Below are 21832 nucleotides of genomic sequence, written 5' to 3'. Positions count from 1 at the left end.
ATCATGGAGTAGATCAGAGGGCCCCGGAAGAAAACCGCTCTGCCGCAGGCACAGATATGCACCATCTCTGCCACCGCGGCTGGAGAATGTAATCAGATTTATATCTTTCACATACACACACACACACACACACACACACACACACACACACACACACACACTCAAACCTCAAAGTGGATTAAAGTTCTTAAGAACAAGACCTGAAACTTTGTGACTGACAAGACTGGGGAACATTTCAAGGTCCCCACAGAGGCAAGTACTTCCGGTAAAGGTCTGCAGTGGTCCATGAGATCACCCTCAAGAGTTGACAAATGGGACAACATTCATTGAAAAGGCACTAGAAAGAATCACAGGTAAGAGACAGACTACAGATTAGGGGGGAAATCCTTGTCAACTCTGCATCAGGCAGGACAGAACTATATAAAGAACTACAAGAACCCAATCAGCACCCTCACGAACTTTCCAGTTACAAAAAGGGCTGCTGAAATGAACCGATTGCGAAAGAAGCAAAAATTTATTTCAAATAAATATTTGAAAAAGGTTTCAACCCCTTTAGCCATTATGAAAAGACGAATTAAAACTACTTTGAATCTCTCTCTCTCTCTCTCTCTCTCTCTCTCTCTCTCTCTCTCTCGTTAATATCAAAAAAAAAAAAACAAACAAACAAAAAACAAAAACACTCTTCCCCTAGGAGTGGCTGGTGTGTGTGTCCATGTCAGTAGGTGGCAGAGAGAAGAGAGGCTACGTCTCTGTTCTGACCTGTCAACATCTGAGTGATCAGTAGGTAACCTGACATCCCCTGAGAAAAAGCAAGCCTGAGGTGGCCCAGCACCAGGGGTCCTGGACAGGGAGCTACCTTAAGAAGACCACTAATCCAGTGCCTTGGTACTGTGCAGGCAGGGATTGGCTCCCAGGGTGAGGAGTGAGCTGGAGTCTATAAGAAGCCGGGCTGGGACCGTTGGCTCTGGATGAGAAGCAAGCCTGAGACGACCACCAGTCTGGTGCCATGGGGCCTGACAGGGAGTTAGCCTGAGATGACCACCAGTCTGGCACCACGCAGACCTGGGTGTGGTGGTGTAGACCATGCCCAAACTGACCCCTACCATAATGCACAAGCACTCATGAAACCATTTCTGAGACAACCTCAGACACTCAAAGACCCCGGTGCCACTAAGAGGAGCAAGTAAGTGGTGGGAAAGTGGAAGAGAAAGAGAAACAGAAGGACGTAGGCACAATGTGGAGTGAGGCACAGCCTGATGTGAGTGGCTAGTGATGCCATCTGGGACCATGATGGGGTCCTCCTGGTCTATGCTGCCACGGGGGACGGGGCAGGAGGAGGGTGAGGGAGGGAATGGGTGGCCCTACAGTAGCAGGGGTCTGTAACCAAAGGCCTAGGAGATGCCCCTGGTCTGAGGGCTGCGCCCTACCCCTCACCTGAGCACTGTGGAAGAGCTGGCCCTAAGGGCATAAGAGCAGGAGAGCTGACCCTGCCCCTAGCCAGCTGCAATCCTCAAGAGAGCCCCCCCCCCCCCGCCACTTCCCCATTGCTGGAGTTTCGGGTGAGCCGGGCCTAGGGATATGAGCGTGGGAGAGTGGGCCCTGCCATGTCCTCTGTGGTGTGGACAAGGAAGAGCTACCCTTCTCCCCTGTGGTGGAATTTTTCCCGAATTGATTAAATAAAGATGATAAGAAGCCAATCACTGGGCAAGAAGGAGGCAGGCCTTTCAGATCAGAGGAAGAGGGAAGGCAGGAGGAGGGGACTTCCTTTTGGAAGGCAATCAAGATGTGGGCTGGGGGTTATTAGTTTGGGTGGAGGAATCCATCCAGATCTGCCACTGGAAGGTTTCTAACATAGAATAGTTGGTGGATTTGGGATGCCAGATTCCGAGCCCAGCGATTGTGTTATCTGTTGATTCTAAACTAAGGTTGTCTGATGTTTTCCATTTTGCAGCAACTCAACCGAGCCCAAAGGAAATGTAACCGCCACAAACCGCGTGGGTTTGTGAGAGTGCGCCCCAGCTAGCCACGGAAATTTGGGATTACGGAGTGGGTTTGACAGTACCAGCCTCGGGGGTTAGATGACTGGGAATGTGAGCGGGTTCCAAGGCAAGAGAACCTTAAGAAGTTGGGCTGATCATCTGGAACACATGGGCACTGGAAAAAATTTCCTGAACAAAACACCAATGGCTTATGCTCTAAGATCAAGAATCGACAAATGGGATCTCATAAAACTGCAAAGCTTCTGTAAGGCAAAGGACACTGTGGTTAGGACAAAACGGCAACCAACAGATTGGGAAAAGATCTTTACCAATCCTACAACAGATAGAGGCCTTATATCCAAAATATACAAAGAACTCAAGAAGTTAGACTGCAGGGAGACAAATAACCCTATTAAAAAATGGGGTTCAGAGCTAAACAAAGAATTCACAGCTGAGGAATGCCGAATGGCTGAGAAACACCTAAAGAAATGTTCAACATCTTTAGTCATAAGGGAAATGCAAATCAAAACAACCCTGAGATTTCACCTCACACCAGTGAGAATGGCTAAGATCAAAAACTCAGGTGACAGCAGATGCTGGCGAGGATGTGGAGAAAGAGGAACACTCCTCCATTGTTGGTGGGGTTGCAGACTGGTACAACCATTCTGGAAATCAGTCTGGAGGTTCCTCAGAAAATTGGACATTGAACTGCCTGAGGATCCAGCTATACCTCTCTTGGGCATATACCCAAAAGATGCCTCAACATATAAAAAAGACACGTGCTCCACTATGTTCATCGCAGCCTTATTTATAATAGCCAGAAGCTGGAAAGAACCCAGATGCCCTTCAACAGAGGAATGGATACAGAAAATGTGGTACATCTACACAATGGAATATTACTCAGCTATCAAAAACAATGACTTTATGAAATTCGTGGGCAAATAGTTGGAACTGGAAAATATCATCCTGAGTGAGCTAACCCAATCACAGAAAGACATACATGGTATGCACTCATTGATAAGTGGCTATTAGCCAAAATGCTGGAATTAACCTAGATGCCTAGAACAAATGAAACTCAAGACGGATGATCAAAATGTGGATGCTTCACTCCTTCTTTAAAAGGGGAACAAGAATACCCTTAGCAGGGAAGAGAGAGGCAAAGATTAAAACAGAGACTGAAGGAACACCCATTCAGAGCCTGCCCCACATGTGGCCCATGCATATACAGCCACCCAATTAGACAAGATGGATGAAGCAAAGAAGTGCAGGCCAACAGGAGCCGGATGTAGATCGCTCCTGAGAGACACAGCCAGAATACAGCAAATACAGAGGCAAATGCCAGCAGCAAACCACTGAACTGAGAATAGGACCCCCGTTGAAGGAATCAGAGAAAGAACTGGAAGAGTATGAAGGGGCTCAAGACCCCATATGTACAACAATGCCAAGCAACCAGAGCTTCCAGGGACTAAGCCACTACCTAAAGACTATACATGGACTGACCCTGGACTCTGACCTCATAGGTAGCAGTGAATATCCTAGTAAGAGCACCAGTGGAAGGGGAAGCCCTGGGTCCTGCTAAGACTGAACCCCCAGTGAACTAGACTGTTGGGGGAGAGCGGCAATGGGGGGAGGGTGGGGAGGGAAACACCCATAAGGAAGGGGAGGGGGGAGGGGGATGTTTGCCCGGAAACCGGGAAAGGGAATAACACTTGAAATGTATATAAGAAATACTCAAGTTAATAAAAAAAAAAAAAAAAAAAAGAAGTTGGGCTGACGCCGCATGGCGTTAGCCATGGAGTTGGCGAGACCACCGGTAACCAGCAATAGCGTGAGTTGTGTTTTAGTATTACGGGCTACATCGCCCTTTCCCCTCGCTGCCTGTGGTAGGAGAGTATACTGGTGATGCCGGTGAGGAATAGAACAGTCCTCTGAGGGGAGAGTGAGATGGTTATAGGAAAGACAGAAAAGATTGGATATCTGTACTAATCCAGAGGCCTCCCTATCCCTCCCTGTTCCTCCAAGATTAACAGAACATCCAGCCCTTCACCTTGAGCTTCGAGTATATACCTTATCATTCCATTCATCAGTAGGCCAGGAATCTGCCAGCAGACCCTGGTCTGCCTTGATTCTACTTGACAGAACCAGGTAAAATGGTTCCTGACAGGAGAGCATACCCAGTCAGGAGAGCAGGCCTAGTCACAAGAGCAGGAGAACTGGTCCTGCTCTGCACCAGCTCCAACACTCAGGTCTGGGGGCCCTGCATTTTCCCTGAATGGCACAATAGAACTGACCCTAGTGTCAGGATTATGGGTAAACTGGTCTGAGGGCGTGAGCATGGGAGGGCTCTTCCTGCCTCTTGTCTACTGTGTGGTATCGAAGTTGAAGGAGAGACCCCTTCCCTTCCCTTTTGCCCTTACCACCTATGGCAGGCAGGAGAGCTACCCCAGGATCTTGAGAGTGGAAGAACCAGCCATGTCCCTTCCTGGCTTCAGCAGTCGAGAGAGCTAGTCCTGCATCTTGCCTGGACAGCAGGATAGAACTGGTTTTGGTTGTGGGGGTTACTCCTGAGCCAACCCCAAAGGCTTGAGAGTGAGAGAGCCAGCCTGCTGACCAGCTCAGATGCCTCTCAGACCCAGGCTCAGGGCTTTGAATCTTCCACCCACAACATCTACCCCATTGATGAACTGCTGGAGTGCATCGATATGGAGACCAATATGGAAATCTTTAAAATAAAACTAGAACTACTCTCTGGTCCAACTACAGCACTCTTAGACACATGTCCAAAGGAATCTAACTCAGCACACCTCAGAGATGCTTGTACATCCGTGTTTTCTGCCGAACTATTCACAATGGCTGCAACATAGGGAAACCCTAGACATCTATCAAAGAGCGAGTGAATGAATAAAATGTGCGCACATCAAATGGCTAAGTATTCAGTCTTAAAGATGAATGGAACTGTGACATTTGCAGGGAAACAGCATGGACATAATTGAGGGAGTGTATACCTGCCCTTGTGAAGTACAGCGAGCCCCAGGCCCCTTTGCTCTCTGCCTGTATCTCCCCTCTTTCTCCCCTTCTCCTCTCCTTCCCTTCCCCACATCCTTCCCCCTCCCATGACTCTTGGCCACCATAAGATGAGCTGCTCTCCTCTACCCCAGCCTCCTACCATGGTGTTCCAGACTCATTACAAATTGCAATGTGACAGCAAATCGGCCATGAAAGACGTCCCAAAGCAAACCGTCCCTCTGTCCAACTGATTCTCTTGCAGCCACAGAGACATGTGTACCACACGTGGGATTAACATGCATGGTGGAATGTGTATTAATAGTGCAGAGACCTCCAGACTGGCAGCACAGCACGGTCCTATTATCTAGTTTGAAATGCTGGGAAGGGGAGGGGGGCTGAGGAGGTGGACCAGTGGTTAAGATCACTTGCTGCTCTTGAACAGGACCTAGGTTCAGTTCCCAGCATGCACATCATGGCTCACAACCATCTGTAACTTCAGTTCTGGGAATTCAGTGCCTTCTTCAGTCCTACCAGCACCAGGCATGCACATGGTACAACACATACATGTAGGCAAAACATTTATGCATAATTAAAAAAAACTCCTTAAGAGGAAGAGAGAGAGAAATTATCTACCCTTGAAGATACGAAAATGGTATGTCCCAAAGAACCTTCATGAAGGGCTGGCATGTTGGAAATAAAACAGGTACCGTGTTTGTTACTTTTTGTGTGACCAAATGTCTGACAAAAAAAAAACAGGCTAAGGGAGGATACATTTATTTTGGCTCGCAGTTTGAAGGGACACAGTCTGTCACAGCAAGGAAGGCATTGTGTCTGCAATGGGTTAGCCAGGCACTGACAGCTTCTCATAATAAGAACAAAGGAACCCCAAACAGCCACCACCTTCAAAGTTTTCCCCCAGTCACTAACTTCTGCTACGAGGTCCCAAAACCCAAAAATTCTACGAAATGTCACAGAACCAAAACAATGTCAACATCTGAGGATGAAGTCTTCAAACACATGAGCCTGCGGGGGTGGGGGGTGGGAGGGATTTCCCTTTCCCAGTTAACCGTGCTGAGAATAACATAGCACCCTAAATGTCTAACATCAATGGCTAAATTTATATTCTACAGAAATCAGTATTAATAAATCTACCTTTTAAATGTATTTTATGAGTGTTCTGTGTCCACAGTCCCCTTCCCATCCCCCATCCGCTTGTATTTGTTTTCTCTCCTGTTTTACATGTATCCATCTGTCTACTCATCTTTATGACTATCTGCTGGTCTCCCTACCCAGATTCATGGAAGTCTGTATTAAAGTCAATTGCAAAAACAAACACAGTGTATTTTTCCTCCCCAATAAGGATTGAGAGAATCAGAAAAAAACACAGGTGATCATGAATGACTTTAATTTGAATTTTTACAGTAACTTATGCACTTGTTTATAAACGAGTGTGTGGTAGGGTGACAGCTTGCAGAAGTCGGTTCTCTTCTTCCAGCGTCTATGTTCTGGCGAGGAAACCCAGGTTATCATGCTTTGGCAAGGAAACCCAGGTCATCATGCTTGACAGCAAGTCGCTCTACTCATTAAGCCGTTTTGCCAAACCCTAATTGGAAAGTTTCAAAAGAAACCTTTAGCTTAGTAAAGGAAATGCATCATTATAAGTTAAGCAATAAAAACGGTGCACGTTTATTTGTGAGTTACAAAACTGAAGAGAAAGGCAAAGCTGATTCAGTAACAGCTCTGGGGAGTATCAGTAATCACGCTCTGCTCCACTTGAGTTTTGGATTTACTGTCTGCTCCCAACAACACCCTTTCCCAAGCTGCCTCAAGTGTTTTCCTTTGCCAACGGTACAATGTTCGCCTCTGCCAGTAGATGGCGCAGGAAAGACATCCAGAGGGAGGGGCTCCACCTTCATCGCTGACCAAAAGTTTAGCTTCAACAACACAGGCTTTCAAACCCACACTGTGTCCTCTTCTAAGCAAAGGGTAGGAATCAAGCCATGGAACATGCGAACATACGCGCGCGCGCATACACACACACACACACACACACACACACAGAGAGAGAGAGAGAGAGAGAGAGAGAGAGAGAGAGAGAGAGAGAGAGACCTCTGCTCTGGGGATGAGAAGGTTATTTTTAATGCCACTGGGATATCAGCATGAGGAGATAGGTATATTCCTCTACAGAGCAGATTTTAAAACTGGGACTTCCCCCAGGTGGTGCCAACACTCAGCTTGTCCGACCAGAAGGGGACTATTCAGAAATGATGCCCGACTTTCCATTCAACACACCCCCAGCAGCAGATGAGCACAAGGAACTCGCTGGCCCCTGGTGCACTGCTGCCACCCGCTCCAGCAGGACTTGTCTGTAAGAACTGCAACAGGGCGGGGTTGCCTGTGGTTCCACTCCTCCTCCTAACCCCACACACGTGATTATCATGCTCTGACCTGTATTTCAGCATACGTACACATTAAGTGACCTGCTTTGGTGAGCATGTCAGAGAGGCTGGTGACCTCCCGGGCTCGAAAGGCCATCGGTTCAGTACTCAACTCCACCGTTCCTCACTCCGAGCTTCAAATCATGATTGACTCCTGCTTTAGGCATTTTTAAAAAGGGAGGGGGATGGGGACCATCAATTTAAAGCCAGGCAGGGCTGTATATCAGCCCTGTCCGAAAAGCAGCAGTATCAGTTGTCTACTTATTGAGAAATGTTCTATAAGATCTCACATCGATTTCCCTCACTCTTGTCAGTTTATATAATCTTCCTCATTCTCCCACCCCATCATATATCATGAAACACATTTGTCCTGAATTGCAGTGCATCAAGCCCATCTCCAGTATTCTGTTATTACAAAATATGTTTTGCAATAATCTTGGGTACAATAACTTCTGTTATTTGAAGGAATTGTGACTTAGGCTAAGGAGGGAGTCATGCATTAAAGTAAAGATGAACTTTGCTAAGTGTTGCCAAATTTTCTTGATGGAAGTTTTGCAGCATTCTATGTTATAAAAAATATCACCACTTTTGCATGCTACTGGAACAAAAACAGAGAGGTAGACCAATAAGCCAGAAAACCCATAAATCAGCCCACTCTGCTGCAGTCTCCTGAGTCTAAACAAACAGGCCCAGAGCATGCTGGGGAAGAGAGAGTCCAGAAGTAAAGAGAATGTCTGTAATGACTGATATAGATTATGTGCACACATGTAAATGTTTGGGTGTGTGGATACATTTGTGTGCACATGAACATAAAGGCCAGAGACCACTCTGTGTGTCACATTCCTCACAATTTTCCTTTTATTAAAGGAATTCTTTTTTTTTAAAGTCTCCTTTTTTAAAAGTAGAGTCTTGTTTGTTTGTTTGTTTGTTTGTTTGTTTGTTTTATTGGTTGGTTTTGTTTTATTTTGTTTAAGACAGGGTTTCTCTGTGTTTAGCCTTCCTTGGCTGTCCTAGAACTTACTCTGTAGACTAGGCTAGCTTCAAACTCACATAGATTCTCTGCCTCTGCCCCTGCCCTTCCCTCCTCCTCTCCCTCTTTCCCTTCCCCCTCTTTTTCTCCCTCTCCCTAGCCCTCTGCTAGGATCAAGGGCAAGCGACACCGCTACCTGACTTAAATAGAGTCTTTTACTGGTTGGAAATATGCCAAGTAAGCAAGGTTAGCTAACCAGAGAGCCTCAGGGAGCCATCAGCCTCTTCCCAGGGACAATAATAGCTGTGAGTTTTTTGTTGTGTTTTGTTTTAAGTGGAAATCATTCAACTTGGGATGGACATGCCCATATCTTTGGAGCGGTCCTGGGATGCTCACTGGAGTCCTGACACTGTCACCCAGTCACTAAGGTCCTGTGGCCAGTGGATGTCACTCTAGGACTATTTTCACAGCTACAATCTTCTCAGTTGGCTTATTTTAGGATAACCATTGTCTTTGAAAATCCACGTGTTCAACAAGGGATGGGTGACAAAGGGGAAAGTGTGTAATTATATTCTAGTCTAAAATTCTTTAAATAAGATGCACATTTTCAGTAGACAAATAAGGCAGGACTTCCCGAGGCTTGAGTTTATCTTGAGGAGCCCGGGGCTCCCATGCTTCAGGAGGTCCAGCAAGGTCTCACAAGTTGTATGGTAGCCTTGCCTTGATAAGTCTAATTGTCTAAATCAAGAACAAATTCTGTGGTGGTGTGACTAAAACCATAATCATGGGATTACGATATCATGATTGCTATATCATGATATATAATTGTGATTAGTCTGTAATCCTAACAGCTTGGCATTGCTGTCCTTTGGTGAAAGCTCTATATAGGCACAGAGAGAGATCTCTCTGGGGTCTACCTCCAGAGCACTCCCCACCATCTTAGAGAAGAGTTGTCAGTGATAACAGGCAAACATCTTGGGCCTTGCAATCCTTCTCCTACTGAAAACCTCTAAAAGACAAAAACAAACTAAACTGGTCTTTGACCAAATTTCTAAAGCATTGATTGATTTAAAGGAGAAAAGTTAAAGATGGGGCCCACAGGATGATCAGGGAGAGGGCACTTGCCACCAAACCTGAGTTCCATCCCCAGAAGAAAACCAACTCACACAAATTACACCCCCCTCCCCAATGCACAGCCATAGCTGTCCTGGAACTCACTCTATAAACTAAGCTTACCTCAAACTCACAGAGATCTGCCTGCCTTTGCCTCCTTGGAAATATTAAGGGAACAAGCCACCATACCCAGCCTAAATCATTAATGTGTGTAGGAAGAGAATTTAAACTTAATATTGTGGTACTGTGTGTTCAGTTTACCCATAACAATTGTTCAAAAGGCTATCTTCTCCCACTGGTGTTGTCAAGGTTCCCTTGTCAAAAGCCAGGAAACTATAAATATCACAGTTTATTTCTCATCTGTCAATCATATCTCATCAATAGGTATTTCTACCATTTTAACAATGTTACAGTGTTTTGTAATGAATTTTTGAATAAAGTATTGTGATCCCCCAAGTGTTTTATTTTTGATTTTTGTTTTTATTTACCCAAAAGTATCCGGCTATTACAGGGCCCTTGCATTGTCATTCAATTTTTATGATCTAATTGCCAAATTCTGTTTTTTAAAGAAAATTCAACTGGAATTTTTGATAATGACTGACTTGTCTGTTATTTTGGGAGTAATGCCATCTTAACATTCAGCCTTCTGATCTGTGTGCATAGAATACATTTTCATTTATTTGCATTTTATTACATTTAAAAAATTTTTGCTATTAATTGTATAATTGTTAGACTTATTTAATTTTATTTCCAAATATTCTTGTCTTCCATTCAATTTATGAACCAACTATTTTTTAAATTTAATTTTCTGATAGTTCCTTACTATATGTGAAAATACACTTTTTTAAAACAAAAAGTTGATATCATATCCTTCAAAGCTACAGAACTTATTTGTGTATCCTAATAATTTTTCAGTGAATTGCCTAGAATGTTCTACACACAAGATCATACAACTTGAAAACAATTACTGCTTTCTCCTGTTTCTAACTTTGATTTCGAGAGATGTATTTGCTTTCTGTTATATATGAGCACTTTGCTCCCTGTATATATGTGCGCCGTGTGTGTGGACAGAGCCCCAGAGGCAGCAGATCCCCATAACCGGAGTTAGACGGGTGCGAGTCACCATGTGAGGGTGGGGAGCTGACCCCTATTTCTGTACAAGCACAGAGCTGCTCTTTATCGCTGAGCTATCTCTCCGGCTCTGTTTTCTCTCTGACTCTGAGTATCTTTATCCTTTTTGCATGCCTAACTTCTCTGGCTGGAACCCACCCCCACCCCACCCCACCCCACCCCCCCGCATAAAGGGACGTCGCTGCATAAAGGGACGTCGCTGTCTCACGTCACCGTACTATGGGATGTCAGCCATGGGGTCTTTGTGACACATGCTTTTTATTGTACTTAGAACTTTTTTTTCTTTTCCTAGTTACTTGGTAGTGGTTTTATTTTGAAAGTACGTCTTGTTGTCGGTAGAGCACATGATTTTCCCCATTATTTTATTCCTTGCAGAGTAGCGTGCTACTTAATTTCATAGGCTAAGCCAATCCCACACTGCTGGGACAAGGCCTACTTGTACACGCTATGCAATTATCGCTCTGCCTTTCTGGGTTTGCCTTGCCGGTGATCCGTTAGCTCTCCCCTCTGTGTTCATGAGAGATACTGGTCCACTGTCTTCTTTTTTGCCAAGTCTTTGTGTGACTCTGCTATTAGATTAATACTGGTGTTTGAGGATGAATATATTCTATATTTGAAAATGGAAGTCTTTGTGCAGTGTTTGATTTCGTATCCCTAAAACATGTATTTATTTAGTTTCAAAATGTACTCTGGAACCTATGTAACTAATCCCTATCATAATGGTGAAGCGCACACACAGAGAAGACAATTTTGTAATTTTAAGCTAAATAAACAACATTTTATATGTCTCGTTGGGGCTCAGCAGTTAAGAGCACAGACTCCTCTTCTGGAGGACCCAGGTTCAATTCCAGGCACCCACATATGACACCCTCACACAGACATACACGCAAGCAAAACACCAATGCACATAAAATAAATTATTAAAAAGTTAAATGTCTTGTCATTATCGATGTCCCATAGCCACAACACAGATCTAGTCAGTAAGTACAGCGGGGGTTTTGGTGTTGGGATTGTGTTTACACACACATGCACACACGCGCACACACGCGCACACACACGCGCACACACACTTGCCTAGCAGCTCTTTCTGTTCACTTATCTCTGTCATATAATTCAGCTGCGGATATCCTCCTGAATCTAAGGCAGAGAGAAAAGCAAAGTGACAGGCTGAATGGCTGTGTGAGAAAGCTTTACACTACAAGCCTGGGTTGCTACTCTGAGTGCTGGTCCTTGCATGGCCTCTGTGAATGCAGACTTTAGGAGAGGTACCACTGCTGACTGGTGAGTCTGACCCCATGTGGCTACACTCTTTGTGAAGTATGGGTTCATACTGAACACCCGTTTTCCTTCTGTCTGGGATCAGGCATATTCAAGGCAGGGGGTGCTATGTGACAGTAAGGACCCTGGGCAGGGGTCTCCAATGAGTGTGGTTGGAGCCATTTTGCACATGTTGTGGGAGTTGGGGGTGTCCTGTGTCCTTCACTAAACAGAACCCCTGGGGATTCTGCCTGCTTCCCTCCAGAAGCCTGTGCTCCTATCTCTGTAACCGACGACCACAATCCTAAGACTGATTTATGCTGGGCCCCACGGGGAATGGATGGCCTTAGGGACCTGTGACACCACCTGCCAGCCCTCCCCAGAAACATATGCCAAACTTCAGACCTTCCTCCCCTGAGGTTTTTTGAAAGAAAGTCTCTTTGTCAACTTTCATTTTATTGAGGAGGAAAAAATTAATCTCATATGCAATATATCAAGAGCAGTAGCACGAAAATCATTCCTATACAACAAAAGGCTACTTAAACGCATGCGCCAGGTCCACGCAGGTTTGTTTCCTCCGTTAGCTTTGGATTTCCTGTGTACGCATGGAGGACGTCAGTAAATGATTATAATATGGAATGTATAGATTTTTCAAATGCAAATGAGAACCATCTTTTTCTAAACCTTTGTCCAATAATTGACCAAAGTATCTCTTAAATCAGTATTAGGAAAATTGCTGTTCTTTAAGCACGCTGCCTACTAGCTCTCAAGCTGGACTAGCTATATACCTGGGAAAACTTGCTGTAATGTTGCTTAAAAATAAATCCTCCTTACTCAACAGAGCGGACTCATGGTTGTAAATAGCATTCTCCTGTTATGAAACCACCTTGACTTGAGGTGCTCTGGGTTGCGTTGAAGTAATTTTAAGTTAGTTCAATTATTCTGTCCTGTTTGTGACTATGATACTGAAACAGGTTATGAGACCAAGCCACAAAAACTAAGCAGACCTCCAGGGAATTAAACTGAGTTCAAAATAATAAGGAGGCCAAGCTCAAAGGCTGCAACCTATATGATTCCATTTTATATATCACTCTGGAAAAAACAAAATTCTAGACATGGAAAACAGATTAGCGGTTTGCCGAGCTTAAAGATTTGGGGGTCAAGGGTGGAGGTAAAGGGAATAAACAGAATATTATTATTAATCGAGGCTTTACAGAGATGAAATCATATATATATCACTTTTTACATATTTTTCATTATACATTAGATCTTTTTCATTTCCAACTACATATGGTTTTCACCTTGGCTGTGACCTTGCTGAGTGGGAAGCATAATATCTTTAATACATGAGTTAAACCTAAGATGGTGTTCAAATGAACTACAGGTAACTGTTTATGTCAATAATAAATACAGTAGATTACTTTTTAAGCCCATTTTTATTACAGATGCAATTGCTGACTTCCCATACATCAATGTGCTTAAAGTGCCATATGATGTCAGATGTTTAGCCTAACAGCATAAAATTGAGCAGAAACTGTAAAAGGTGTTTTATGGGTACCATAAAAGCCTAGGGCTGGAGGTCCTGTCTTTTGCATTACTCTGATCCATCAAGTCCCCCAGAATTTCTAGATAGCCAATGCACTTGAGAATCAAAGTTGGCCTTCAGAATTTTATTGATTTATCTGTGACCTCCAAGACAGAACCTACCAGAAGTACACAGGACAGAGGGCAGGCTCCTGCAGGACCAGACAAGGAAAAGCATTAAGCCTTATATAGTCTTCCTCTGCACCTAGGTCTTCCCAAACCAAATTAGTTCTCCTTTATCGAGTACACTGACTGTCTCCAGTACTGCTCTGCAGTTCTGCAGTGGACAAGACAGGGGAGGGTAGGTTGTGAGGAAGGCGGGTGAGAGCTCTATAGGAGACAGAGGGGCAGAAGGTCGAAAACTGAATAGGAGAGCTGAATTCCTGGGGTCTGTGTGAATGGTGGTGCTTCGTCCTAAGATAAAGAACAGAAAAAAGCCAGGGACAGCACGAAGCAAGAAAGGACACCAACCTTTGTTTGGAAGTCTACATGTCATCCAAGCAAACAGTTCAATGGATCCTAGCGCAAGATGAAAAGACAAAAAGGAGTTAACACACGGACTTTCTCCACAGACCACAATATCCCCAAATACTATTTTCTTGGTGACTGAACCATCTTTCTATGAAGGATCAAAAAAACACATTTATTCCCAAAGCTCCCTTGCAGTTAAGACATGTGACCCACTTCTGGGCAATGGCTCCATAGATAATCAAAAAAGAAGTTTCTAAAATGCTTTCCTTAATCAAAGGAATTACCCTCCCCCAGCCCCCGCTGGCTTTCGATACAATTGGGTAACATGGTTAATGTCTGGTGTTATGCAGCCATCTTGCAATCACAAGAATTGAAGATGTTGGATAAATTGAATACATTGAGAATGAATGGCAGAGCTGAGAGGTGATAAACCCTGAATCATAAACACTGTTGCTGAATACTTCGCCATGCTTAGAGAAACTCTGGGTGTGGACTCTTGGGATGTAGCATTACTTAAACCACTTTAAGTTGGATTTCCTTTTATTTGTAGTTGAAAATCTCATAGCTAGTGCATCAACACGTAAGTGAGGGGAGCTGAGCAAGTCCCTCACCAGTCGAATGTGTGCCTGAGATGTTCAAGGACTTGGACTGAACCTTCAGCATTGAAGGGAAAGGATAAGGGGAAGACATAGTAATTTTTAAGCATTCCTTTCCATTTTGAAGTATGTGTGTATGTCCATGTATGTGCATGTGTGTGGGTGTGTGCACATTCACACACATGTGGGTGACAGTGGTTAGACAGGGGTGTTGGAGCCCCAGAACTACATAGTTGTCAGTGGTTATGAGCCGTCTGACAAGGGTGCTGGAAGCCAAACTCTTCTGTAAGAACAGTATACATTCTTAACCACCGAGTCACCTCTCTAGCCTGAGTAATTATATTTTAATTAAGGAAATGGTTAGTCATTTTGCGCTTATGTTCACCAATTCTTGAAATAACCTAGTGAAATTAAACTTATTAAGGAATTTTCCTTTCAAAGGTGTACTGCCTGGTTTTGTGTGTCAACTTGACACAAGCTGGAGTTGTCACAGAGAAAGGAGCCTCCTTTGAGGAAATGCCTCCATGAGATCCAGCTATAAGATATTTTCTCAGTTAGTGATCAATAGGGGAGGACCCAGCCCATTGTGGGTGGTGCTGTCCCTGGGCTGGTAGTCCTGGGTTCTATAAGAGAGCAAGCTGGGCAAGGCAGGGGATGCAAACCAGTAAGTAACATCCCTCCATGGCCTCTGCATCAGCTCCTGCTTCCTGACCTGTATGAGTTCCTGTCCTGACTTCCTTTTGTGATGAGCAGAAATGTGGAAGTATAAGCTGAATAAACCCTTTCCTCCCCAACTTGCTTTTCGGTCTTGATGTTTTGTGCCGGGACGAAAACCCTGACTAAGACAAAAGGATTGACTGAGAATTGAAAGAAGGTACAATGGTCTTTGAAACACAAACCAAGACATCGAACTTAGCTCAAAGGAGTGTGGAGAGCAAGAGTGATCACTCTGAGAAGCCAAAGGGTGAGAGAGATGATGTTAGACTACCTGGAAGTGGTGTGCCAGAGGCACTGGGCAGACTGGGAGCTGTGGGATGGGAATTTGAAGCCTAGTGCTGTACTCTTGGTCAAAAGCCCATGGCTTGGGAGGTCATAGACCCTAGAGTAGAGGCTGAGGCTGTTACTTTTCTAAACTGCCGTCCCGTTCATCTGTGTCTATATCCACATACCCAGGCTGTTCTCAACCATGATCAGAGAAGCCTCTCTTTGCTATGGTCAATGGTCAGTGTGAGATGCTGAACTGTCCAGGTTGCCAAGAGTAAGTGGCTGGGTGCCCAGCTCTTAGTGGGACATCTCTCTCAACCCCTGTGTCCTGCCACCACCACCAGGGCTCTAGGAACATTCATGAAGAGAAAAGACTGTAAAAGACAGACAGACAGCAAAGAGGGCTGTGGGATGCAGACTCCTGGACCTGGCCGTCGTCACACTTATAACTCCCAGCAGCTGTGCTGACCTGTACACGATCAACCCAGCCAAAATTCCAGCACTCGTGGGGTAGATGAGCTCTAAGATCCATCCCTTATTAAAAAGCTATTAGCAGTGGACAGTTGTGGGGGAAGAGCAAATCTTACTTTTATTTTTATTGTGTGGTCACTAGTAGATCTCTCACGCTTCAGAGGATGGCCCTACTCCCATACGTATATAGGCAACAATAATTGGACTTAAATTTAAAAAAAGACATGAAGTTGGGAGGCAGGCATGTAGGGAAGAATTTGGGGGAGGGGGAGCAGACAGTGACGGCTATGGTATTTCCTTGTATAAATGCATGAAATTCTCAAGAATAAAAAAAAAAGTCTTTTTTTTTTTTTTAGAATAAACATTTTGCTACTTACCACTCAGGCACCCTCACCAGACAGAACTGTGAAGACCCCAGAATTGAGTGAAAAGGTTCATAAATATGGATAAGATTTTTATAAATACTGCCTTCCTTCCAGCAAGACCATCACTCAGTTCCACGGTGTCATTGGCAATTTGTGCCTTAACAGCTGCTGACTCTGGAGGCTCCTTTAGCACGCCAGTCATGTACGGTGTGAGCCCGTGCCCGCTCCCTAACGCTCACTACCCTCTGTGCCTTACCCTGCAGCACAATCCCCTTCTCCAGGGATGGGAAGTGACTCGTTACACTCACCCAGCTTTCACCTTCCATGACAAGTTCTGGCCTTCCCCTGGCACCACAGTCTGTACAGCCTAATTGGTAGCCCAAGAGGAAATCACCCCTGGGTGAGATTTCTTCATTTGCAATCCATTTGCAATTTCACTTCCTCATTACGGCCAAGAAGGCTGCATGAGGCTGAAGGACGCTGGCATGTAGTGGGATGTTAGCTTACAGTCAGTCACGCACTAGTCGTGAAATGTATATCTGCTTATTTTCCTTTTCTTGAACTATATAAAAAGGGGCGCAAAGTTCGTCAGGTAAGGAAGAGGGTGGATCTGAAACTAATGCAAAAAAAAAAAAAAGACCACATTTAAATGTTTTCTATTGAGTTATAGAGTCAACAAACAACACTTTGTGAGTCTACCCTTTGTGTGTGTGTGTGTGTGTGTGTGTGTGATATGCACGTATGCATCACGTATGTCCACATGCATGTAAAGACTAGAAGACAACACTGGATGCTGTTCTTTGTACGCAGTCCCCTCTTATTTTATTTACTGAAAATGAAGTTATTTTCATGCAACATACTCTGACTCCAGCTCCCCTTCCACTTCTCCCAGACCCTCCCAACTCAACACCTTGTTTCTTTCTCTCTGAAGAAAACAAAGAGACAAATAAAAAAAAACAGACAAGAATAAAACAAAATTAGCCAGCAAACCAAGAAAGAAACAGACAAAGAACATGAAAAATGCACACGCAGACACACACAGAGATATGCCATAAAAATACAAATTCGGAAACCATAACCTACAAGCAAAGACCAATAAGTTTAAAAAAAAAAAAAAGACTAGTCAAGGCAATATGAGACAAAAAAAATCTATAAAACACCATTGAGTTCCTTTGGTGCTGGCTGTTTACTGTTGGGCATGGGGCCTGTTCTCAAGTGTGGCTTATATACCCAGTGAGACTCTATTGGATTTTCCTTTGGAGCAGTTGTTAATTGGAGATAGCGTCTTGGTCAGGGATGTGAGACCACTTCTTCTCAGTGCTGGGACCTGGTTTAGAGCTGTGCAGGCCCTGTGCACGATGTCAAGTCTCTGCGAGTTCCTGTGTCGGTCAAGTCTCTGTGAGTTCCTGTGTCGGTCCTGTTGTGTCTGGAAGGCCTTGTTTCCTCGGTGTCCTCCATCCTCTCTAGCTCTTACTCTTTCCACTTCTTCCCTGAGCCCCAAAGGAAGGAGTTTAATGGAGCCCACCAGTTAGGGCTGAATGTCTCAAGGCTCTTTACTCTTTGCACACTGCCCAGTTGTATTTGCTGCCATCCATTACAGAAGGAAGCTTCTCTGATGATGGCTGACTGAGACGTTGACCTATGAGTGCAGCTGAATGTTAAGAGTCATGTTCTTGCTGTGTTCTCTTGACAGAACAATAGTATTTGGTTTTCTCCTAGGTCTGTGGCCTCTCTAATTTTAGGTTCTTGGTCACTAGAGCAGTGTCAACATGGATCCATTTCGTGGTGTGGGCCTTGAAACCAATCAGCTAGTGGTTGGTTTTTCCTTCAACATCTGTGCCTCATACCCGTTTATCCTGCAGGCAGGTCACCATTGTAGACTGTAGGGTTCATAGCAGGGTTAGTGCTTACTGTTCTCTAGTAGTATGCAGAGTACTTTCCAGTACCATGAACGCTAATCCCTAAGGGTGAAGGATCTAGTTAGGGACTAGCTTCTCTGTATTCAATGAGATATTTTCATTTGGCGTTTACCAAGAGAGACTTACCGTCAGTTTGTGGGAGACAACCAGAAGCCCCAGCAATCACTTGAGTTGTTTTCAGGTTTCCACTGGGACCCTTTGGCCAAAAACTTAATCAGACTCAGACGTAACCCATTCCTAACTGGAGGTTTCATTTGGTGTCCAGAGATGTCTAGTTGAGGTTTTTGCCTCCCCCATCTTTTGGCAACTCTATTTGTTTGGAGTAGAGATCCCAAAACCATTCGGCATGACCAAAGTTTACATTGAAAGTCTGTATTGAGCCAGCCAGTGACTGCCTGGAGAGAAAAACAAAAAACCACTTCTCCCAGAGCAGCCCCAAATGCATATTACAGGGAATTACTTTTTTTTTTTAAGTCAAAGAGCAGAGAAAAAGAGAAAAATGCCTGGTTGGCATTTGCAAGGGGGAGCAAGCTAGCAGTTTAACAAGAGCTGAGAACACGCAGTCAGCTGGGGCACTTTAACCCGGAGTTTCTAGAACAGGGTTGGGTGCTGTCCTCAGGGACTTTTCATGGAGTGAGAAAGGGGAAGGAGTAAGTTCCAGTTTAAACAAGAGACGGCTCCAGCCACGGCAAGATGAAGAAACCTTTGCCCTGCTACAGATTTAGATTTCTTCCATCTATGTATATATTTAAAGAACCTTCTACTGTAGCAGGTTTCCATATGAGCTCTCAGAGATGGCTTCTAGTGTTGCCTGTCCCTCCCAAAGTTCCTCCCTTACACCTCCCTTCTCCCCCATGGAGATCTGATACTCCTATTCCAGTCTCCATTGACCCCCATTTCTCCAGCTATATATATTCTATTTCCTCTTCCTCGCATGGTCCTTCCCTCCTACCGTGTTCCTTATCCTAACCTCTCTAGTATTCAGGTAGCACCATGCCTTCCGAGACTAAAAGCTAACATCCACACATCAGGGAATGCATATACCACATTTGTCTTTCCCGGTCTGGGTTGTCTCGCTTGGGAGGATTGTGTTCCTAGCTCCATCTATATTCCTGTAAAGTATCCGATTCAACTTTTAATGACTAAATAATATTCCACTGTGTAAATGTACCACACGTTCCTGATTAATAGTCCTCTGTTGATGGGCATCGAGGATGTTTGCGAGTTCCGACTGTTTTGAGTAGAAGAGCATTGAGCACAGTTGAGCGAGTGTCTCTGTAGTAGGCCATAGACTCCTTTGGATATACGTCCAAGAGTGACATAGTTTGATCTTGAGATAGATCCATTCCCGGCTTCCTGGGAACCACCACACTGATTTTCATCGTGGTTGTACAAGTTTGCAGTCCCATCAGCAATGGATGACTGATCCCCTTACCCCACATCCTCAACTGCCCGAACTGCCTTTTTTTGTTTGTTTGTCTGAATCATTCTGCCTGTCTACAAGCTAGGTTGGCTTGCCAGTGAGCTTCACAAACTGACCTGGCCCCACCTCCCCAGCTCTGGATCACAAGGGCAACTCGATGCACTTGGCTTTTGAACTTCATATTTAATGTGATTAGCCAGGTACCTTCAGAAGCAGGTCTAAAAGTAAAATGAGCATCTGAGGGGAACAGCGGGCCTAGACGTGCAATATCTTTCCATTCTTGAATATTAGAAATGAAAGAGATTTAGCCACTGAGTGACTTCTGCAGAATAAACACACACACACACACACACACACACACACACACACACACACACACACACACACACACACACACACGGTTTATCTATCAAAGCTTCTGACTCCCAATCAGGTTCCACATCAGCCTGTGTCCCACAGCGTTAATCCAGGATGTCCCATCTTAGTGCCAAAGACTTCGTCTTTTATTAAGTTACTTCTCCAAACGTCTCGGAAATCATGGGTCTCTCACATGATCCACCCTTTCCCAGCTGCCAAAACTGCCCCTCTTGCCTGAATTCTGTAAGTTCTTCCTCTCCTTCCTTCTCCTGCCTCTCTGACTTCCTTCAATGCCCTAGGCCTTTCCTAGTCAGCATTTCTCGGATCAGGCACAGGCTCCACTTACTTACCAGAGAAGATAGCAGAGCTTTCCCAGTCCAGTCACGGAGCAGCCTGGGGCAAGAATGAGCAATAGTGCCCTATATTCCTGCCATATCCTCCCTTATCCTAGTTAGTTTCCTAATAAAAGACTACACTTCCCAGCATCCTTTGCAGCCAGAAGGGCGAGACTATGGAAGGCAGACATCTTTTTCTTAAAGAGGTGGAAAGGAGGGGAAAGAGGCGAGTCTGACCTTAGGCACACACCCAGCGAAAGGCAAAATATTGGCTGTGTAGTTGGTTAAGCCTTGCATCCTACACCATGACAGAGTGTAAGGGAGATCTGGTATAAAGGGTGTTTACTGGGCGAAGGGAGAGGAGTGAGGACCTTGAAATGGGGTAGAGGCCGAGGAGTGGACATGTAGACAGGCAGACAGACAGAAGCAGAGCCATGAGGGCAGAGAAAGAGAGTGCAGCACAGAGTACAGAAAGGGGGGGAAGGGGAAAAAAGAGAGACCGGCTGCGAACCCGTGGGAACATGTGGAGAGAGGGACGGGGAGAAAGTGGGAGAGAGAGAGCCGGAGCAACTGGCAGTCCTTTTTATACGCAGTCCACACCTAGCGCACTTGGCAGCACGGATGGTGACGATGATGTAAACTGTTGCTAGATCCCTGGGAGGAGCCTAATGCAATCGCTTGTAAACTAGCACCCTGTGTTAAACGTATCCCCAAATCTTCCTCTGTAAATTCACCAGATAGGGCAGTCTCTCCATGTAGGTTCTGGGGTAATATGGAGAGGAAAGAAGAAAGCCCAGAAACCTGACACTGAAAACTGGTAGCCATTGTTCTTAATACCTCCTAGGCTGACCCTGCCTTGGGGTCTTCTTGCTGGCAGTCCTGATCTCTGTCCTCTTATAGCACCTACCCCCAAAACCCCATCCCTCACCTGCCTTTCCTACCCTGTCTCAGCTCCCTCCAAATGCTCCAAATGAATCGTTTTTCATTGTGCAGTGACTGGGCTCACTGTGTAGCACTGTTCACCACTTGGCCATATCTTTCCCATTTGAAAACAGAAAACAAAGCTAAACAAAACAAAATACACTTCGTTTGTATGTTTCTTATGTTTGTATGTGGTGTGTACATTATTTGCAAATGTGAGACCCCATTTTGGTGTCTTTGACTCATGTGTCCCACAGGTGTGTTGGAAACGTTTTCAAATGCTCACAGGTTAGCCCCAGCGGGCCCTGACAAGTATAGGAAGGCATTGTGTATTAAAGTCCTGTACTGAACACAGGCGGGTGCTTGTGCTGGGTTTAAACCCCAGCAGCTCCTGGGTGGGGTGTGGTAGAATAGGCCTAAAACCCAAGCACTTGGAAAATAGAGGTAAAAATGTCTGAAAGCCAAAGCCATCCTTGGATTCATAGTGACTTTGAGGCCTGCCTAGGATATGT

At 44.9% G+C, this 21832-nt stretch overlaps 1 long non-coding RNA gene and 1 pseudogene across 1 annotated transcript; one reads left to right on the top strand and one right to left on the bottom strand.

The window, feature by feature from the left end:
* The first annotated feature begins 680 nt into the window (after positions 1 to 680).
* Positions 681 to 797, top strand: LOC120101350 (small nucleolar RNA SNORA17; annotated as a pseudogene).
* Positions 798 to 6328: 5531 nt separating this feature from the next.
* On the bottom strand, positions 6329 to 20965 carry LOC102550008 (uncharacterized). The gene is made up of 3 exons (XR_351756.4): positions 16674 to 20965; positions 13950 to 13997; positions 6329 to 6588 (listed from the first exon to the last, which is right to left on the bottom strand). It is a non-coding gene; the product is annotated as an uncharacterized LOC102550008 (long non-coding RNA).
* Between the last annotated feature and the right edge of the window lie 867 nt (positions 20966 to 21832).

Source organism: Rattus norvegicus, chromosome 2, assembly GCF_036323735.1.
Source record: "Rattus norvegicus strain BN/NHsdMcwi chromosome 2, GRCr8, whole genome shotgun sequence".
Taxonomy (NCBI): Eukaryota; Metazoa; Chordata; class Mammalia; order Rodentia; family Muridae; genus Rattus; species Rattus norvegicus.
This window is presented reverse-complemented; position numbering and strand designations above follow the sequence as displayed.